The 21235-nt window shown below is 36.4% G+C and overlaps 1 long non-coding RNA gene across 1 annotated transcript in view; it reads left to right on the top strand.

Annotated features, from left to right (window-relative positions):
- The window catches only part of LOC121296455, a 22422-nt gene extending 3826 nt beyond the window's left edge, over window positions 1-18596 (top strand). The window contains exons 2-3 of the long non-coding RNA XR_005947065.1: window positions 14616-14731; window positions 15268-18596. This is a non-coding gene — a long non-coding RNA (uncharacterized LOC121296455). The remainder of the gene's footprint in view (window positions 1-14615; window positions 14732-15267) is intronic.
- The last annotated feature ends 2639 nt before the right edge of the window (window positions 18597-21235 follow it).

The following is a 21235-nucleotide window of genomic DNA, read 5'->3' as shown; positions in this document are numbered from 1 at the left end:
TATATATATATATATATATATATATATATATATATATATATATATATCAGGTTATTGTTATATAGAACTGATATCAAATCTACAGTATACAGTGAGGGAATTGTTTGATGTATAATGTAACGGAATCATATAAATATATCCAGAGTTGTACAAAAGTGTCGACTGATTAAATATCTGTTTTATAGTATACAGTCCATCTAAATGTGTTTAATACCTTCAATGGGCATTGCGTTATATATCCAAATGCATGAACAACTCAACACGAGAATAAGTTCAAATCAATAGTGTTTGAATAAGGAAACAAAAACACAGTTGGTGTTACATGTATGATCAAGGCCAAACTCAGTTTGTGTTATATGTAAAACAGTGTGTGTCTTCCATAAGAAAACACATTCCTGTGTTCATTTTAAGACATGTTTTAGAAGAATGGTTGTTTACTAAGCAAAATTTTCAGTCTATTCCATATAAGCACTTAGATTAGATATTTATTTATTTAAAATCTGGTTTAGATTATAGCCTATACCACACAACCCAACGCATGAGAAAGGAAACAAGGTTTGATAAATAAAGCGTTATCGTGTATAAATCTTTACCGTATATGTATATTTGTATATTTGTTAATAATAATAATAATAATAATAATAATAATAATAATAATAATAATAATAATAATAATAATAATAATAACATTACAGCAGTTAGGCATTAGTGGTGTTTCAAATGCTGTCAAAGGAGAATATTGAATGTTGTATGTATGCATGTATACGGGGTGCAGCAGTGTGTGTATGTATGTGTGTATGTATGTACCACATGTATCGTATGCATGCTATCTATAGATATGCATTAATGTGCGTGTGCAGGTACACACTCACGTGTATACAGTCATAGTGTCTAATATTTGTGCTTGAGACAGAGATCATATTGTAGTGAGCTGTGAAAAGCAGACAGAGAGGATCGCCAGGATTCGCGATGTGTCTGATCTCCTGGGAAGAGGAGATTGTAAAAATGAATGGTTAGAAAATAGAGTGCAAGTGGAGTGAGAGGGGCACTGAGATCATAAAGAGACTGCGTGATTGGGGCGCGTGGGGAGAGAGAGAGAGAGAGAGAGAGAGAGAGAGAGAGAGAGAGAGAGAGAGAGAGAGAGAGAGAGAGAGAGAGAGAGAGAGAGAGAGAGAGAGAGAGAGAGAGAGAGAGAGAGACGGTCCGGTAGAGAGCCTGCTCAATTCTGCCTTTGCTTCTAGAATACCCAAACTGGCACGAAATAAAGGAAATCATTACATATTTAAAAGTGATAAAGCAGCACCGATCTCAATAATCATTTGAAAAAACGAAAATTAAAAAAAATTAAAAATGCGACACTCAACAATAGCATATACGTTTACAATTCACATGTACCTGTATTAAACCCGCAACGCAAATAGCAGGTTTATGCTAACATTAATCGATATAAAGCAACTGCTTTTTTTTTTACAGAGGTACACGAAGTTATGTCTACACTCTGCAGAAAAATGAAAACACATATAAAACACGCACATCTTACCGTTAGCTTATTTAGCATAGAAGTATAAATGGTCTTCTTATTTATGTATTTATTTATTTATTTATTTATTTATTTATATCTCCCAGCAATTCTAAAACGCTGTTGTTTTGGTAACGAAAAGGCAGGTACAGTTTTTGTTATACAGAAACGATGTCATTCTAATCAGACATTTGACACAAAACTGTGTGGTGACCTCTATAGGAGATTCACACTTAAAATGACAAAAATGTATCTACCCTATACAGCTTAAATGAAACAGAGTGGCGGCAAACAGTTTATCCATAGAAACTAGCCATGACGTAAAGGGGTTTGAGTTTAACGTTGCGGATAGGTGAGTGTAGAACAATTCTGAAAGTGTTCCTCAAGAAAAGAAATACAATAATAATGTAGTAGTATGCTGTTGTAGTCTGGAAACGTTTACATCTTTAGAAGATTTTGGTTTGCATAAGACTAATTAAAGGCTGATGAATTATTGGCCTTGATGCTTATTGTCCAAGTTGGTGTATGTGCACCCTTTCTGTCCGCGTGTCCTTTTCAATTTCCGGAGGAATACAATCCGCTACTTGCTTTAATAACAATATCGAGTTAATTGTCAAACTCGAAGGAAGCAGGAGACTCGAGGAAATGGGTCCGCTTTTATTATTTGGCCTGTGTGTGTGTGTGTGTTTTTTTTTTTTTTTAATCTGCGGTGCCTGTACCGCACGTGCCATCCCAGAACATTACCAATAAAGCGATAGTAATACACAAATACATGCATTGCGCGGAAATGAGTGCTGAGTGAAAGAATTGTCAGATGAAAGAACCAGACGGCTCCTGTCCCGCAACTCAGTAAAACGATTACGATTATTATAATGTTAAGGATTTAGGGATATTTTGTATTAATATTTGCTACTTAAACGAGGCACGCATACTGACTTCCCATCTCTTGGGAAAACAAAATCTACCACATAATGTGGCTAGAACAAAGGCATAGTTTATACTCACATTATCTGTCTATCTATCTTTCTATCTATCTATCTAATTTAGACGAGCAAGTGGTAGTTTTTCGTTGTTGGCGTGCATATTTTTTTGTGCAATTCACAATAGGCCGATATCTATCCACCTCAGGTAAATGAAGTATCTGAATTGCTAAACGGAACTACTGGGTGTGTCTGTGCATCTGGCTAATTGCAGTTCGATGACGTAGCACTGCTATTGTCCGGCTGCGTGGTTGAAGATGGTGGGACAGAATAGATTGCATCCATGTAGCCACCAGGTGCAATGGCAGCGCCCTCTTATGTTCACTTTGGCCAAAGGGATCAAGAAAATAACATTTAAACCTGCCTTCGTTTAACACTCGCCCGCTGTCCAAGCCCAGCATCCACAACTCATCTGTGTGCGGCATTTGTTTTACATGCCACTACAGAAGTCTGGGCAAGCGGTGGTTGATTTGCATTTATGCAAATCGAGGGATGGAATTTTAACACTGTGATTTAGGAATTCAAAGGTATCCCTGTTGCTACGCAATAAGGTGATGAGAATCCATAAACATATCATTGTATAGAAATTGACTACACGAGACAATGCTTAACAGGCCTGCAGGTAAACGTGTGTGCAAAATTAATAGAGCGCATGCTTTCTAAAGGAAAATATAACAGTCAGTATTTCCGTAAAATCTTTAGCTTTATGCCAGGAAAAATTATATTATCCAGCTTTACGTTTAAACTGATACATAGGCGGACGGTAAATGCATGTGCAATGTAGTTTCTATTTCACAAAATGCAACGTTAATCTGGTAACATAACCAAAACGTTCAAAGTATTATTAAAAATCATTGCTTAAAAAATTGCTAAAAGGAAAATGTATTTTCAAAGATGAGTATATCAATATTTACATTTGAAATCTAACAAATGTATATGCATGCAAATATGCACTGCATTAAAATAAATCTGCTTTTGCTACCCATGTCTAATATTAAACATTGTGCATTGAAAATAAATAAATATATACAAGTTTAGTATGCCATTATAATATATTTATTTGACTATATTCCAGGTAAGGGTGCTAGCCTACAGTGTGATTAAGTATGGTAGTATCTTTTTGTCTTTTTATACCTGCAAAAACCAGTTATTATAAATGGATCAGCATTGAATGATGATCTAGATGTAGAGGCTATTTTATACTGAACTATTAACCCCCGCATCCTGTATCTGGACTCGCTTTGTGTTTGCTTAGCCAGTGAACATAATAAATATTTAATCTGATCATCTCGTGTGCTGACGGGGTTTTTTTTTTTCTTCTAAATGATGCTTTTCTGATGTGAACCCTGTTAAACAGTATCTATATATTTTGCAATAACATTAAAATTAATCTGAATTGATGTTGTAAAACTCCGACTCACATTTAGCTTCTGATGAAGATCTCCCAATTTCTGTCAAAGTCGTGCCTCTTATTATTACCATGAAAAAAGACCCATTTAAAGAAAGACATTTCCAATAAAATAATTTATGTAAATCTAATGGGATCCTTTCTAGACAGAAATACGTGCATGTTATTATTATTATTATTATTATTATTATTATTATTATTATTATTATTATTATTATTATTATTATTATAGTAAGTAGTAGTAGTAGTAGTGGTGGTGGTGGTAGTGGTGGTGGTGTTTAAAGTTATACATTACATAATTTACAATATATCTATCTATGTATCATATCTATCTATCTATCTATCTATCTATCTATCTATCTATCTATCTATCTATCTATCTATCTATCTATCTATCTATCTATCTTAGATAGATACATAGTACATGTATGTACACTACGACGTGTATATAATATACGTCATCAAAATTTTAACAGTCATGGTTTATACGCATTGTAATTATAATCATAAATAATATTTATAATCATAATACGTATTTATTATTGCACTATTAAATATAGGAATAATAAGTATGAACTACATCTCTTCGCGAAAACAAGCGCTTTTTTGTTGGAAAATCCCGTCAGTCAGGGTAGCCACCATAGAATAACTTATTGATCAATTTAGTTTTGCTAAGACAAACTTTCTGTTTTGTTGTTGAACAACAACTAATAATAATAATAATAATAATAATAATAATAAATAATAATAATAATAATAATAGGAACATTGTTTGTATAAACACCCACACTAAAAATATTACAAAATTACATATTATACCGAGATATTGATTCCTATTTATATTTAATTTAAATGCAATTGCTAGAATATATTTGTGTTTGTTAATTTGTAATATAAATTAAAGATAAAAATCATAATTTGTTTTTGAGAACTGTTAAGGTATCGTTTTGAAATTAAACTGGTCATATGGATTCGCTGATTTCAAGTCATCATTAAAAAAAAAAAATCCATCTATATATTTATAGTTTTGATTAGCAGTCCTTTCCTGTAAATGCAATGCAATTCAATAATCCCGGATGAATTGTAATTCTATCCTTCATAGATAAATTGCTTTTAACCAACAGCAAATAAAAAGAAAAAAGAGCAAATAACTATATAAATACATAATTTTGAAGTTCAGCTTAGTTTTAGCTAAACGTTAAATCAGACGATGATAATAAAATGTTCAGACTTCAAGAGCAGCCGTTGGAAAAGTTAAACCAGGTGTTGTAATAAAGGCATGTTTAAAAAAAAAAATCAGCCCTTTCTCAATAAGATTTGTCTATTTTATCGAACTTTGATCAGATGTACCTTAATTAAATCCGTTTTATGAGCATATATTTGAAAACAACAAAACGAAATACATTATTTAAAAAAAAAATCGCCTTGTGGATATTTAAACTATGAATTGAAAGTAAATGTTTACCAAAAGAAGCCATTAAAAAAACGAACAGAATGGTGAAAACGGATTTTTACTGTCTGTGAATTTGATTTATTAAACATTTGAATACTAACCCTTAATGTTAGGAACAGATGTGAATCTACAGCTGTGCTAGTCCTCTTAAATCTCACCCCTAGAAGAATATTCTATAGCTTTTCACCTTTTATGTTTAATTTTGGCGGAAATGCTAAACATATGTGTTTGTTTTTTTTTTGTTTTTTTAAATCTGCATAGAGAACGCCATTGTTATTGCAAAAGAATAAAATAATAAAACTTATTAAAAATAATACTACAAATAAGCGTTTGTGTATAGGCTACTTAATGTAGCCTGTTTTTGTGCGTTGAGTTAAAATTATTTCTTATGTTGACAGAAAGTACCTTACAGTTCTATAGAGTAGCATTTCTATTTGAATGTAGGTTTTCAAATGCTAAAACCAATTTTATTTGAAATTCAAAAGCTTTTCGAAGAAATTGTAAACTACAACCCCTTTACATGTTACGATCAGACCTGCTTTTATAATGCCACACACTACTGCTTTATAAATAATTATACAAATTGATTTAGAATTATATAACACGATCATACTTAAAAGGGCTTATCTGTACACATACACACGAAGACACTCACAGAACAAGCTGAAGGTAATGGAATACCATAGACCTATAATTTTTACGATACAGTATATCCTGTGCTATTGAAATGTAAATTAAACAGCCAAAAAAAGTATAATAAATAAATAAATAATGCTACGTTTTACAGTAAAAAAAAAGACTGTATAGACAGTATATGTGTTATTTTTCTCAATACACGCAGCAAAAATATTTTTTTCCCGATCATATGTCACACAGCGTTGATGTCAATAAACCGACCAACCCCACACTAGCAAACCCAGTCTGGTCTCTGTGTCTGCCTGCAAACCCACACTAATCCAAAATCAACTAGATTCCTTATGGACCACACATGGCCTGCAAAAATATAGTCTAAAACACACACACACACACACACACACACACACACACATATATATATGATCTATATAATATATATATATAATATATATATAATATATCTATATATATATATATATAATTATTCATAAATATGTTTTGAAGTCTTATACAACCTCTACTGAACCTTACCTACCTGGATATATACTATATACATATATAGTCTATATATAATATATATAGATATCTATATATATATATATATATATAGATACAATATATATATATATTATACAACTAATGGATTTCCTTTATAAGATATATACATATTCATAAATTAAAAACGAATAATGTACTAATCAGTGCAACCACTGGAAAATGGTTTATAATGTAATTAAATTGTTGTAACTAATGTAACTGGTTAATCTTCATACTCTATAAGCTATATACCCTATTTAGGGTTCAATCAGGGAATGGTGAACTAACTGAAATTAATACAAGTGTAATTGGTGCTTTATGCATTAGTTATTTATAAACATCGTAGTGTACTGCGTGCTTCTTTGTATGTATCTGTCTATCTACAACATAATCCTTAATATTTATGAATATGGTATAAATAATGCACGAGAGGATATAGGGTTTTACCCATGCGGACTGACTGAAAAATAGAAGGCACATGAATTAATGTTGTCTGACGCGGCGGACTGCGAGTCACCTGCGCAGTGGGGCGTCTCCGATCCCGCAGCACCCGCAGCTAACAGGGCAAATGTGCACTGAAAAGAGTCCATCTCCTGCGGACAGTGGGGGTTAACTAAACCCTGTGTTTTCAAATCGTTTCGCTCACATTTCATATTGCAGACGAATTATCCCACACAATCTATTTACAAAGAACACAGCCCAAAATGAAACCCTTATTAATTGTAAGTACAAAGTTCAAGTAGAACACATGAAACTGTTTCGGACTGTTGTTGATTGAAATGGGCTGGTTTCTATAGCCCAGTACAATGTGTATCAGTCTAGTACGACGTCGGGAGCAGAATTAAGCTGGGTTTCTTTAACGTTGCTCACACTATCCGGTCATATTTTATTCCACCGACATCGATTTAGCTGGCGTTTAAATACGACACGAGAAGCATCATTGCTTTGAGAAATATTGTTGCTGTAATTTATGCTGTGTATTTAAGAAAAAGGCTGGGACAATTACAGAGACAGGGGGCATCGGAAGATGAGTGGGTTTTGGTTTGTGAACAAGGAATTACAGAGAACCGCTTGAAGAGAGAGGATATATTCAATTCAATGTAATTCAATTTTATTTTTTATGTAGCGCCTTTTGCAACAGGTCGACACAAAGGCAAAAACAATACATATTACTGATCAGCAATGCGCATTTTAAAAAAGAACAGAATAAAAACAAAACTGAATATATATGCTGTAATATAAAAATAATAATAAAATAAAATAAATAATAAGCAGTGGGAACAATATAGGGACAAGAGGGTATCAGCTCATCTGAATGAAAATGCCAGGCTATAGAAATGGGTTTTTAGTCTAGACTTGAAGACATTGACTGAAGGGGCTGCTCTAATTGTGAAGGGCAGGTTGTTCCATAATTTAGATGCCGTATAACTGAAAGATCTACCACCTGAAGTTTCTTTTTTCTTTCTGAATAATAGCTACAGACAGTAGGCCAGCATCCAGTGATCAAATAGGGCGATTGGGGACATAGGGTTCCACGAGATCTTTAAGGTATGGAGGTGCAAGACCATTTAAATCCTTATAATTTAGCAGCAACACCTTAAAATCTCTTCTAAAACTAATCGGTAGCCAATGCAAAGATGCCCGCACATTAGACATATCAAATAACTCTTTTTTGCTGTGCTGTGCTTATGGTGAAGTTCCAAACGTGTACATTACATGGGATTATATACAATTGCATACGCAGCATAAATTAGATAGAAAATGGGATGTATGTCTCTTAACCTATAGCTTCTGTCTCGCATATGACAAATGATTACTCAAATGTGATTTTGTGTGATTCATATATTTTCAGACGTGGGGGGCATAATTTGCTAGCCTACTTACCATAATAAATACGACACCAACTTTGATTCGACAGGAATATAGAAACAGGTGATAACTGATCGAAAAAAAAAGTAATGTTTTTTATGGGCAACCCTATTCCAAGTCCACTGTCACGGGTTATAGAGGGCGCTGTAACCGACGCCTATATAACCTGTTCATTCTAATGTTTTTGCTCTACTTGTCCCTAATGTAATATACATTATTTTCTATAGGTGTGGAAAAAATGTAGGTTTGTGAAACAAATATCGTAATGAATTAGGAAACTGTAATGATATATTTTAATATCACGCTTTCTTATCTTTTAGTTTGGGCGTGATGATATGATAAAATAGTGATTTACTTTTACATTTGTCCTCGAAACACGATATTTTCAGACCACTATGTTTTAATTGTTTTAGTTTTATATTTTCTAGTTATATATTTTTCTAGTAAAGCTAAGCATTTTATTTTCAATTACTAAAAAATAATACATCTGAAGCATTTAAATAAAGTAAGCAATTAAATACAATATGCAAGAAAAAAACGACACATTGAGCTTATTGAACTAATGTGTGTCAACGGATTAATCTGCCCATCTATTTACCAGATACATTTCAGATGTGTTAGTATTAAAAATGGCTACAGCTTCTTTGTTTTTTATGCACTTGACACTGTGGATTTTGAAAGTACAACTGTCTGAATAATTCATCCATTAGCTCCAAATATCATGATAAATCATTAAAACTGCATTAGACAATATGACCTTCAACTCTGTAGGCCTCACTTGCTGTATTGTAAAGAAACAGATAATAACCAAACAACATGGATTCTCCAAGAAGGCTCAAAACAATACCTTTATAAAAAATAATTACTGCCTGTGTTTTTCCATATGGGCAAATCATAGACAAAAGGCCCCGTCCATAGTAAGTGTATCACATGGGCAATTTGTCCACTGTTGAAAATCCAGCCCTACTCTTAATATTGGAGCAACTCAGAACTGGAATTGGACAATAAAGGTAAAGGAAAGAATATATCTGGAATGCCTGTAGAGACCCCGTTGCAAAAATGCTGAGTTCCACGTCTTCTGAACAGAAAGTAATTTAAAACCTTCACATGAAACGACTTGTTGGCACAGCAAAGAACAGGATAACTTCTAAGGCACAAGGGGAGAGGTCAAAGCGACCTGGACAAGGTCAGTGTACACAGCCACCCCAGGAACACACTAAAGAGACTCATCCATCCAGCTAGATTTTCACAACTAAGCCACCACCTCTGTTTAGATCAATTAGCTAAAACTCAGTGTCTAATCTGAGGACGTGTGTTTGTTTAAGAGTAACCTGGACCTGCTCCCTCTATCATTCAAGCCTGAATCCAAGATCCTGAATGTGAAGAAGAGAGCAGGCTACCCCCCCAACCCTCCGCCCCCTGTACCTTGAGCAGGCTGGACTGTTTGAATAGTGTGAAGTTTGTCCCTGGGGGCCCACAGTCCTATAAAAGAAGCTATTAGTGAGTCCATTACCCAGCTAGGTGTGAGCTCGTTAGGGTAATTAGCATGGGGAGGTGTTTACTTTTGCACTACGTTAACACCACAGGGGGCAGTTTCAACGCCTGCCAGTGTATTGTGTACCCCCCCTCATCCCCACCCCACCCCTCAAGTAAGCAACCCTTTGGCTGGCTGTACTCTGGAGTGCTCTGGGCTTTGCCACACTACAGACCCATGGACACTGCCCTATAGAACTTCCCAGAGCTGGGGGAGTCCCTCAGCTCAGCAGCACCCTGTCTGTAACTCCACAGTACTCCTTAAACCCCAACAGCGTTATAAGACACAAACTTAACAAAATAATTCCAGTACAGTTTATCTAAGTTAATATGGTGTATCACCACTGCCTCACAGGTCTCCCTTTTTCCATTATGAAAGACAAGCATGTTGTTGGTTGTTGGTGAGGGCTATTTTAACCCTGCACTTTCCGAGAGATGTTAAACCAAGAAACAGAAACAATAAAAACACAAGATTAGAAACACAACAATAGGAAAAGTGGGTCATTTCACAAGAACTGAAAGTTTCAGAAGCATTACACTCCTTTTCAGTAACCAGTTGTTGGCTTTTTCTATCATTGTCTTGTTTTCAATGTATCTACCTAGATTCTTCTGAACTTGTAATGGAGTGGGGTACCTAAAAAGTTGAAAGAAGCTATCAATACATACTATTCTTTATTAGCTACGAAAAAACAGGTGACAAAGCCAGGGTGTGAATAATTACACAACTGGTTCAAGTGTAGCTCTGTATAAAAGAGCCATTTCGTATATACCACTCTGTAAGTTTAATGCTATTTTAAATGCTTTAATTGTAACTGCCAGACTCTCACAAGCCCTATTCATCTTGACCCAAAGTACTTGCTTTCATTGTATTGTTTGATTGGACTGATCATCGCAGCACATCACTTACCAAATTATGTTCAATGACTGTACGAAGAGGCAATGGTAGCACAATGAACTTTTTTCATATTTTGACATACAAATGCTATCCCATTGATATGAATCGAATCACACTATATGGTAAGTACAATGGTACCAATCAGTGGTACTGTGGATCCATTGCTAGTTGTGGTTCCTTAGTGTAATACAGTCATTTATGATATGTTCTGTCATTGTTCCAGGGCATTTTCAGTAGTTATGTTGATTTCTCTGACATTGTCTTTGTCCCTTTCAAAAACATTGGACCCTTAAGGTCTGTAATGTGCTTTTTAGAATTAAACTCACAATCCTTAATAAGTTCCGTAAAGATGGATATTGTTTCATAAAAATTTATGAAGTGCTTTCTTTTAACATACAACCCTTAAAACACGCATGCATGCACGCACGCACACACACATGCACACGCACACGCATGCACACACACACACACAAACTCACACTCACACACACACACAGACACGGACGCACGCACACATATATATATATATATATATATATATATATATATATATACATACACACACACACACACACACACACACACACACACACACACACACACACACACACACACACACAGAGAAAATATAATGGCTATTTTTTGCAAACGATGGTTCCCTGCTGTATCCTTGTAATTTACAGTGACCTAATTTTCCACAAAATTACTATGAACTTTTCAAACAAAAGACATACAAGGCCAGGGAGTGCAGAGGAGAGACCCTGCTTCTTTGTCATACATGCTTTGTATGTGACTCATTTTATAAACACTAATTACTTTGAATATAAGTCTTATTTAGGGGCCAGCAAATGGACAACAGCTCTGTAGCTAGAGACACAGCATGTTTTCTTCATTTTATGGAAGAAAGAGAAAATCTTTCTGCCCTTTTATAATGATCACAAACCACTCCACTCTCAGCTCTCCAGCACTGACACCTCCTTACATCTACATAATGAGCACAAGCCTCTCTATTCTCAGCTCTCCTGCACTGACATTATCCACCACCATAATTTAATAATGAGCACTAGTCAAAACACTCCTTTCTAATCTCTTCAACAGTAAAATATCAGACCTGTACCTCAAATAACTATCATTGTAAAGGTTTAGCATGGTAATTCTGCTTAGTAAGTTTGCAGTTTCCCATCTTTTTCATCAGGTAATGCTATGCATTTACTGTGCTTTACCAAAGTAACTTCTGGTTTTTGTATGCTTTGCTGAACTTTGCTATGCTTATACCATGATATAGTGTTCTATAGTTTTTAAGGCAAATGCAAACCACAGACCCATCATCAATCTGTAACGAAAATGTTGCAAGGGATACCTTAAGTTTCAATATCCATAGCTTAATACATTCTAGGTCAGTTTAGTAAAACTAAGTACCAATGTTTAATTAAAATGTGACTAATATTAAAGAAATTAATAAAAATGACTTAGAGAAAAAAAAAAATTCTAATAGTTGAGGCATATATATCATCCAGGGTTGAAGGAAACATTGCGTTTAAGCTGTCTAGCTATGTAAAAGACAAATTTCAGGTGTGCCGGTAAAATAGTATACCGCATTGCAGCAAGAAGACAACAGTCACTTCAGAAAATATTCACAGCTTGAGAAAGGGGACTCTGTTTTACTCTATTGATAATTACAGAAAATTTTGGCTATTGAGAATAAATATTACTTCTTTGTGCTGCTGTGTTTTATTGCTTGGTTGTGAAGGAGTTACCCTTTGACAGGAGGGTCTAGCAGGGGGTTATGGAAGAACATCACAGACAGGCAGTGCCCTCCTTACCTGATGGGGGTCTTGTGAAGCTGGCCTCTGAGCAGAAAGGGCCTTCTGTTCGTCCTTCCCTTTAAAGTGTCTTGTTTGAAGTGACGATGGAAAGGTTGGAGCTCAGCAGGTTAGAGACACAACGGTAGGTGTGCCTAGACAAAGGGTTGACCTATTGCTTCCAAAGTGCTGTGTCTTATCTTTTCTTTTTTTAAAGATAAAAAAAGGTTTTGAACTGTGTCTCACTGTCACCACCTAGAACTTCTATTCCAGTGCGTCTTTTGTTATATTCCCAGAATTCCAAAGATTCCCATGGCAGACAGTTCCAGGTGAGCCATTAGGATTGTAATATAAGTCCCTGCCTTTCCTGGTCACATGGATGCTAGATCTATTTCCAGAGACAAAGAACCTAGGAGAACAAGAACAAAAACAAACTGTTAAAAAGTAGAGCTGCAGTGAAATAACAAGGTAAGCTATATATGTAATATAGGCAGTTCATAAAGATACAGCATTCAATAGCCAATCAGGTGCCAGTGCCAGGAAAAAGTACATCACCATTGCATAGATTCACAACATGTGGAACAGCATCTTATACCCGATACAAACGTACAATGGGCCTGGTGGACATAACTATTGGCACCCAAGGATTTCAGATACTTAGTCAATCAAATAGATATCCGCCATATATACAGGGAATCCATTGTCTTATATTGGAAAAAGAAAATCTCTACTGGGGTTTACTATCTGGTAAGGGCACAAAAGGGCTTCAAAATACATATAAGTTAAATATGGATTATTTGTATTTTTCGTGTCACATGTCTAGTATTTTTTGCACCAGTTATATCACATTCATATGAGGGCCTGAAGTACTCTACTTCAATAGTTAGTGAATAAAGGACTGATTAAGGTCCTGCCTGTAATTTCCACACAGTCCCAGTGGTACCCTTTTATTTGGCAACATTTTAATGATTATTTTTACCTCTGTGGTTAGAAGAGAGTTAAAGCCTGGGTTTAATTGCTCCCCCGAGCGCTTATTAACTGGTTGATGAGGAGCTCTGGGGAGCAGCACTTAAAACTGAAACAAAAACAAACAGCACAGGCATCTTGGCATGGGTACAGGGCTGGGCAGGACTTAGCAACCCAGGCGACGCCTCCCACAGTGAGCTCAATTAAGGGGGCGGTTCCCTCTGCCTCAAGCTCAGCTCAGTAAGAAAGTTACTAATTCTGAAATACACAACAAATTAATTTGATTTAGATTGCTGATACAGTCTGAGTGCATTTCTTTTCAAATATTATATATAATATCTTTATGAGATATTAGATCATATTCACAAACTCATGAGTTATTAAAAGCCTGTTTTGATGGAAGCTGTTCTAGAAAGGTTTCATGAGTATCAAAAATATACCTATACAAAAAGTCACGCAAAAGCTGTAGCAAAAACACAGTAGTTTACTATAGAATCCTATAGTATTACACGTAGTGTACAATAGTGAACCACAGTGATTTGGCCACAACTTTAGAATACTATAGTATTCATTTATATGGTTTGTCCTCAGCTCAGTCTGCCAATTAGGGCTCAAGTTCAGTGCTATTTTTTGTTCCTTGTCTGCCTGTCTGTCTGTCAGTCTGTTTGTTTGTCTGCCACGCAACCAGAGGAGCACAGGGTTACACACAGGATCAATACAAGGACCAGCAGCTGTGAGCAGGGCTCCAGGCCATTCCTCAGTACTGGCTATTGATCAGGGCGGGCTGAGCTGCCAATAGAAATGTGGTGTAAATGACAAGAGGCAGAGAAAACAGAGGGAGGGAGTGCGAGAGAGGCCAAGGAGGAAACCTGTATCGCCGCTAGCAGCCTTGTAGCAGATTGGAGATAAAAGTCAATTGCACTTAACCAAATGGCTTATTTAGCGGACAGGGAAATGAAGTGAGGGTGTAGGTGATTGTTGGGCTTGATTCCTTCTGTAGGCTTTCCTTTTCAACAGCTATAAGGGAACCTATGCGTAAATGGAGCCACAAGTGACTAGAGTTATCTGCTGAATGACTTGAAGACAGAATGTTCAACATTCAATTACTTGAAGATGGAATATGCCTGCAAAAGGTACAGAGATGGCTATTTTTGCTCAGTGTGTGTGTGTGTGTGTATGTGCATGCAGTTTTTATTTTATTGTTTAAAAGTAATTGTTGCAATGTGAGACTTTGTGGCTGTCATTTCAGTTACTACTTCAATTGTTCAATTGTTATGAATTCTGTTGAGTTCTCCAATATAGAGTTTGAATAATTTCCCCATTTAGCAGTGTATATTTCAGCTACATTCAGTGCTGCTCGTGGAATGCTTCCTTTGTCTTGGATTTCCTCATTCTAGAATGTCATGTGGGGCTGGTATCTACTTGCTTCATAGTATAGTATAATATATTATAATACAGTATGGTATAAATAAACTGAGTTAAAAGGCCACAGTGGCACTAGAAATTCTGTAATGAAGAAAAGCCTTGGCACATGGCATTCAAGCTTGTTAGAGACTAGACAAACAAACCTCAATATTGGAGAACTCAAAAGAATCCAAAACACCTTTGCAAACATCCCTAAAAAGCAAGGCAAATCTAAAATGTTTTCCTCTTCACTGTGAATGACCAGTGTGCCTGTCTCAACCACACACCAACCTGCCCTGCTGACAGACCTTCATTCACTCTCCGAGAGCCCAGGAAGAAGCCCTTTGGCAGTGCTGGCAGAAGAATGTCCCCCATGTTCCCAGCCCTTTCCCCCGGCTGGGAGAGTTTCTCACGCCTGGCTGTGAGAATGGCAATGGAGCCAGGAGGACTGTCCCAGCCTAGCCTGGACTGGGGCTCAGAGTGCAGACCACACACTGCAGACTTTCTTGTCATAGAATCATATAGGTATATAGGTTATAGGTCATCTGCACACTAATTTACAGTTAAGCATGTTTTGTTAAGCGTGTTTATATGTATTAACTGTTCTTTACTATGGTTAATTTGCTCTTTATCATACTTTGTCACAGTACCCAGGAAACTACCACAGGAAATATTTACATGGTGACCATCATCATTTTTTTTTAGCTTATTCCTCATTAACTTACAGAACCACCTGCCAACCTCCCGTCAATCCCCTATCAAAGCCGGTCAGATCTGAGGTCTTGAGCTTTGTGACAAAAAATGACTTGCAACAGGGAGATGCAGATTTCATATATTACAGAACACATGTCAGAAATGCCATTGGCATAACACATGAATCAGACATGCAAGAGTTCACCCATTTACACAGAAATGCACATCTTATGCAGTTTGGGCAAGAGCACTGCAAAGTACAGGATGCCATCTGTACATATGATAAGATGTTCTGGAATATCGACAAATCCATAACGGACCGGTTTCTTATACATGGTTTATAATGAACTATAGAAATATTTTCTTCTGGGTGCCCATACAAAAAAGATTATGAAAGCATGGTCAAGCACAAGCAAATATGGTAGAGTGCCTTGTAAAACTTGGTAAAAACTAAGGTAAATGCATTGTACTGTGACTATTTTTCTGTCTCCCTCTGTATATTGATTACTCTATAGTGAAACAGTTTAATAGATTTGTCACTAACCTTTCTCTTCACTATTCTGCAGCTGCTGTCTCTCCACCTGTCCCTGTCAGCAGCTGCATATCTCCCCCTCTAATTACTAAGTGACAGAAAGGCAATAGTGACCACTTCATTATCAGATAACCATGTTCCTGTTACACTGCCCTGTAGCCCCAGACCTCTCTGGCCAGTCTGACCTTCCTCACCCTCCTCGCTACAGGTCAGTAATTGGAATACATCAACTGGAAGTTTGCTGTGGTACACAGGTCATAGGCCTTGGGGACATTTATTGATTTTTTTTTTTGTTACACGTGTTGGGTAGCCAAATAGTTACAGCTATAGACAGGAAGAAGGCAGTGGGACCTAGTATAGTTGGTAGAATCTTAGGTAAGCTGGGTGACTTAGTGGTTAGAGCTGAGGAACTGTGTGAGAGAAAGTATGGCCAAGTGGTTAGAGTTGAGTGACTGAGAGGTAGACAGTGTGGCCTATTGGTTTAGCTAACTGATAGGGAGGCAGTGTGGTCTAGTGGTTAAGCTACCTGGTAGGGAGGCAGTGTAGTCTAGTTGTCAGTGCTGAAGAACCAAGATGATGTTAGTATGACATAGTGGTTACAGCGAGGGAACTGGGAGGTAAGCAGTGTGGCTTAGTGGTTAGAGCTGAGTTACTGGGAGGGAGGCAGTGTGGCCTTTGCTAAATAGCGTTTCATTCTGTTTATCTCTGAGGGACCCAAGTTCAAATGCAGCCCCTGTCTGAATAAGGTTATTGGATTTTAGCACAGATCCCTCTCTTTGAAAACAATTCCCAATGGGTGCAATCCCCCAAGGTGAAAATAAGTTCTTTTTCTCTTACATACTGAAACGGAAATGGGCTCCAGCAGCAAGGAAAAACCTGTTACTTTTAACTAAAAACGTTGCCAATTTAACACCATCTGTTTGTTCAGCTGAGTCCCTCACCAGCCCGTGAAGTTAAAGGGACCTGGCAGTGATCAATACTTTTACAAATCAGTAGTATTAGTTACTCTCCGGCTCCTCTAGGGTTAATCCATCTGGCCAAATAAAATATCTGTCAGCCTTTTTGGCTGCTAACCACATTAATTGACTTGTGGGCTTGTGGATAGGGATTTGTGACTCTGAATGTGTTTTTGTGTGTGAAGAGAGAGAGAGTTGGTGTTTACACATGTCGACAAAATGAGAAAGAACTCAGTAGTGAGACATGCCAGTAGTTTTGTGGCCCCACAGCTGTAGAACATTTAACTACTGGATTAAAACAAATTAATAAAGTCATAGTATATTTTCCCCTGCAAGTATTTGAAAGTTTTGGAATTGAATGTTGAAAGTTGTTTTTAAAACCGTTATAATAACTCTCCTTTGTTTTTACATTCTTTATGCTAATTGGCAAATAAGGCCCTTTTTTCTAACTTCTTATAAACAGAAGACAACTATCCAACATCAGAACTTTGAATAATAACAACACGTGATTTTTACAAAAATTGAACAACTTCTAAAAAAAACTTTTAAATAAGGTGGGATACTCTTAGCATGAATACACTTTATTTTCAGTGGCATTTTTATGTTTATTACCTGGTAAGAACTAGTTTCCAAATGGCTTTAGCCGCTGACTTTGTGCTCTGTCAACATTTTACCCCTTGATAATTTCCCTATTTCATACTTTGCTGATCTTTCTCAACTTACAGCACTTTTTTATTCTCCAAAACATGGTTAGGTACCGCTAAGCATAAAGGTTGGCATTGATTTTGCAGTAAAAAAACAAAAACAAACAAACAAACAAAACTTCATGATGGTTCTGTTACACATTGACTATAATGGCATGACATATACTGTATACCTATTTAGTATTTTATGAATCGTTTACTGTAGATTAACTAACCATGAACAAGAACAAACAATACATGTTAAAAGCTGGACAGAGTTGGAGAGAGGCCATCCAATCCTTCACTCCTTGTTCTTGTGGAGGTCGTTATAATCTTCAGTCTCCCAAGTGCACAAACACATTACAGGAATACTTATATCTTCTACTTATTCCTGATATTTAATTTTGTATCTGTTAAAAATCCTATGTTTGTTCTGTAGGATGCTCCACTGTAGTTTCTGCATAGATCATTATTTGCAATGCTTCCAGCCAAATTGCTTCTGAAAGGACTCCTCAAGGCTGAAAAGAGGTGGGGAGGCATATTAGCATTGCCCTAGCACACTGAAGCCCATAGATGTACAGCCTGTCTCATACTGATATTCTTCCCCGTCTCACTTTCCCACAACCTACCTTGAAATGTTTTTATAGAAATAATTTATTGCTGGAATAGTTGGTAAGAAAGGCAAATAAGGATCAAAGCAGAAACAATAGCAGATAATCATACAGAGGTTTCACAATAAGACAGAGTTCAGATAAGTTCAGAAAATAAATATTAGGAAAAGTATTCCTTTAATATGTTTGTATGTTGGTTTGAAGAATAAAAATAAAGGAGTGAAGGTTGGGTGGGAGGGTGGGCTCTCTCTCTCGTTCTCTCTCGCTCTCTCTCTCTGTGTGATGACCAGTTGGATCACTCTGTGTCTGGGGTGAAGGGAGGTTACGGAATGCAGGTTGGTAATAGAGTCTTGGAGGGAAGTTGTCAGTGCGAGATGTGGAACTAGAACACCCCTGAACTGCTCTCTGATTCCAGCTAGCCATTACTGACATCATGACAATACCACTGCTTTACCCTTGAGAAACTCTTTCAGAACCTTGAGCAAACAATAGCAGAACAATGGATTTGGAACACCATTTCACTGTGGTCCTGATATGGTAATACACAGTAGCTGATATCAAGGGTTTGTCCAATGACTGAAAACAGCTTGCATAGAAGTAATGATCTCCAATGCCAGTCCTGTTGTGAAACTAAAATGGCTATGCAACAGTTATGTACAAAGTACAATGGTAGTTCAAGGTCATTAGGGTATTAGCAATTGGTAGAATGGTACCACAATTCTTTACATACCAATGGTATCACAATGATATGAACTAATACACACTTTTACTCCATTGCAGTACCAAGGTACCTTGTCAGGGCTACTGTGCAATAAGTTTTGATCATTGTTCTACCAAGGTTACTTACATTTATACACTGGGATTACACCAATAGAATTTTTTCAGAAACTCTCACAATTTCCCTATAAACATACGGAAGGCCATTGATCGAATGTCTGTATATGTACAGTAGTTATATAATCTCTTACTATTTATATGCATTTAACACAGTTAAGCATACAGAGTAGCCACAAACAACATGCAGTTATTAAATTTTTATATTCAAAATCATCACAAAGAAAATCTGTTCTGAGCAAACTAAATGCAACTGCACATCCCTGGTAATAAATAAATAAATATGATCTTTTTTTTATGTTTGTTTTCTTTGATTGTTTTAAACAAATTCAGCATTTCCACTTACTTGGGGCATTAATATTAATCCCAGATCGGGCCACATTAGTTTGCTATTGAGCTCAAAATAAAGGAAATGACACAGAGAGAAAAACAGCTCAGTTTTGATATAAAGTACCCTCTTAGAAGAGTTTGGTGTCCCAGTTATAATCCTAGTGCATCCCACTGAAGAAACCCTAGAATAATGTGAAAACCACAGCATTCGCAGCAATGGCAACACAATGGACTTGGAACGTATTGCACACTGATCCAGATCCAGAAGGACACTGTCTCTCTACTACGGATATGGTTCCAGATAGACAGACAGACAGATTGATTGGTGCACTATTGGTATGATAAAATATAAAAAGGTTACCATTCTCCCAATAGCGCCTACCATTGTATCTGTTGTTATGCTTCCAATTCACATTGGCAGGACAGTGCTCTGTGGAGACCAGTTTGTTAGTGTGTCAATCCCATTCTTATAAAATATCCTGCCATGTCTAATCTTCCCAGCTGTTTCCTTCCACTCAGAATCCTCCCTTTGTCCCAGGCTACAGTGGCCCATTTTACCAACATCCGGCACATTATCCTGGTGTGCTTTGTTAAAGTAATTACTGAAATGCATTGATTATCATAAATAGATATCTTATATTTTCTTGGGATTAATTGTAATATATTTAAGGCTAAATAGCATCAAATGTTGTTGTTTTTTTCTCACCTTTTCACGATGTTTGCAATAATTCTGAGCAGCTTTGAGGTCAGATCTTCCATTGAATTTTTATCATTTTCTCTATCAGAATTCATCTAAACAATGGGCCTGTGGAATCATAGTTGTTTGTGCCTGCAGAATCCTAGTTGCTCGCACCTTTTGAAAACGTCATGATTCCGGTGACCTTTCAACTCCAATATTAACTGCAAGGTGGGGCCAGTGGAGTCAAAAAGTCACAACATTGTGCAGCTTCTTTGGAGTCGACAGCTAGGACTTTACAAGCACAGAAAATGCTAGGTGGATTTTAAAACAGAGAAGCATGATTAAAAACACACATTAGAGCAAAAGACCCACTCAGAATGAATGTTAACATCATAAAATGGTAAATCTTACCCTTTAAGTAATTTGAAATATTACTTAAAGTAATATGAATCAATCAAGCACAGTGTGTGGTGACTGGAAGGGGTGTATTGTGTATCCTGTGATACATACAGCTATCCAGATGTTATCTGCCATTTGAATGACACCACTGCTAACCAGATGTGCATTCTCAGATGAACATAAAACAGAAAATTTATTAAAACAAAACAAACAAAAAAATTAATTAAAACTATTACCAAGACATGTTTCAGCATTACTGAAAGAAATTGTATTGCAAACCAGTATTGGGGATATTTTGCAGTGCAAAATATGTTTTTACTTTGAAAATACTGCACTATAAGCAACTTGGCACTACAAAGGCAATGCATGAATTGTATGATTCAGTTTTGTATGTGTAGGGTTCCTCGAAGAAAGCTAATAAGGATAAGAATGAACAATGCAGTTGTAACGTATACTGTGTTAATATATCATACCTTTAGTTATTCACTTCATTTTAAGAATCCTTTATAATAGCAA

The sequence above is a fragment of the Polyodon spathula genome, chromosome 21 (genome assembly GCF_017654505.1).
Source record: "Polyodon spathula isolate WHYD16114869_AA chromosome 21, ASM1765450v1, whole genome shotgun sequence".
Lineage (NCBI taxonomy): Eukaryota > Metazoa > Chordata > Actinopteri > Acipenseriformes > Polyodontidae > Polyodon > Polyodon spathula.
The sequence above is the reverse complement of the archived record's forward strand: the minus strand, read 5'-3'. Positions and strand labels throughout refer to the sequence as shown.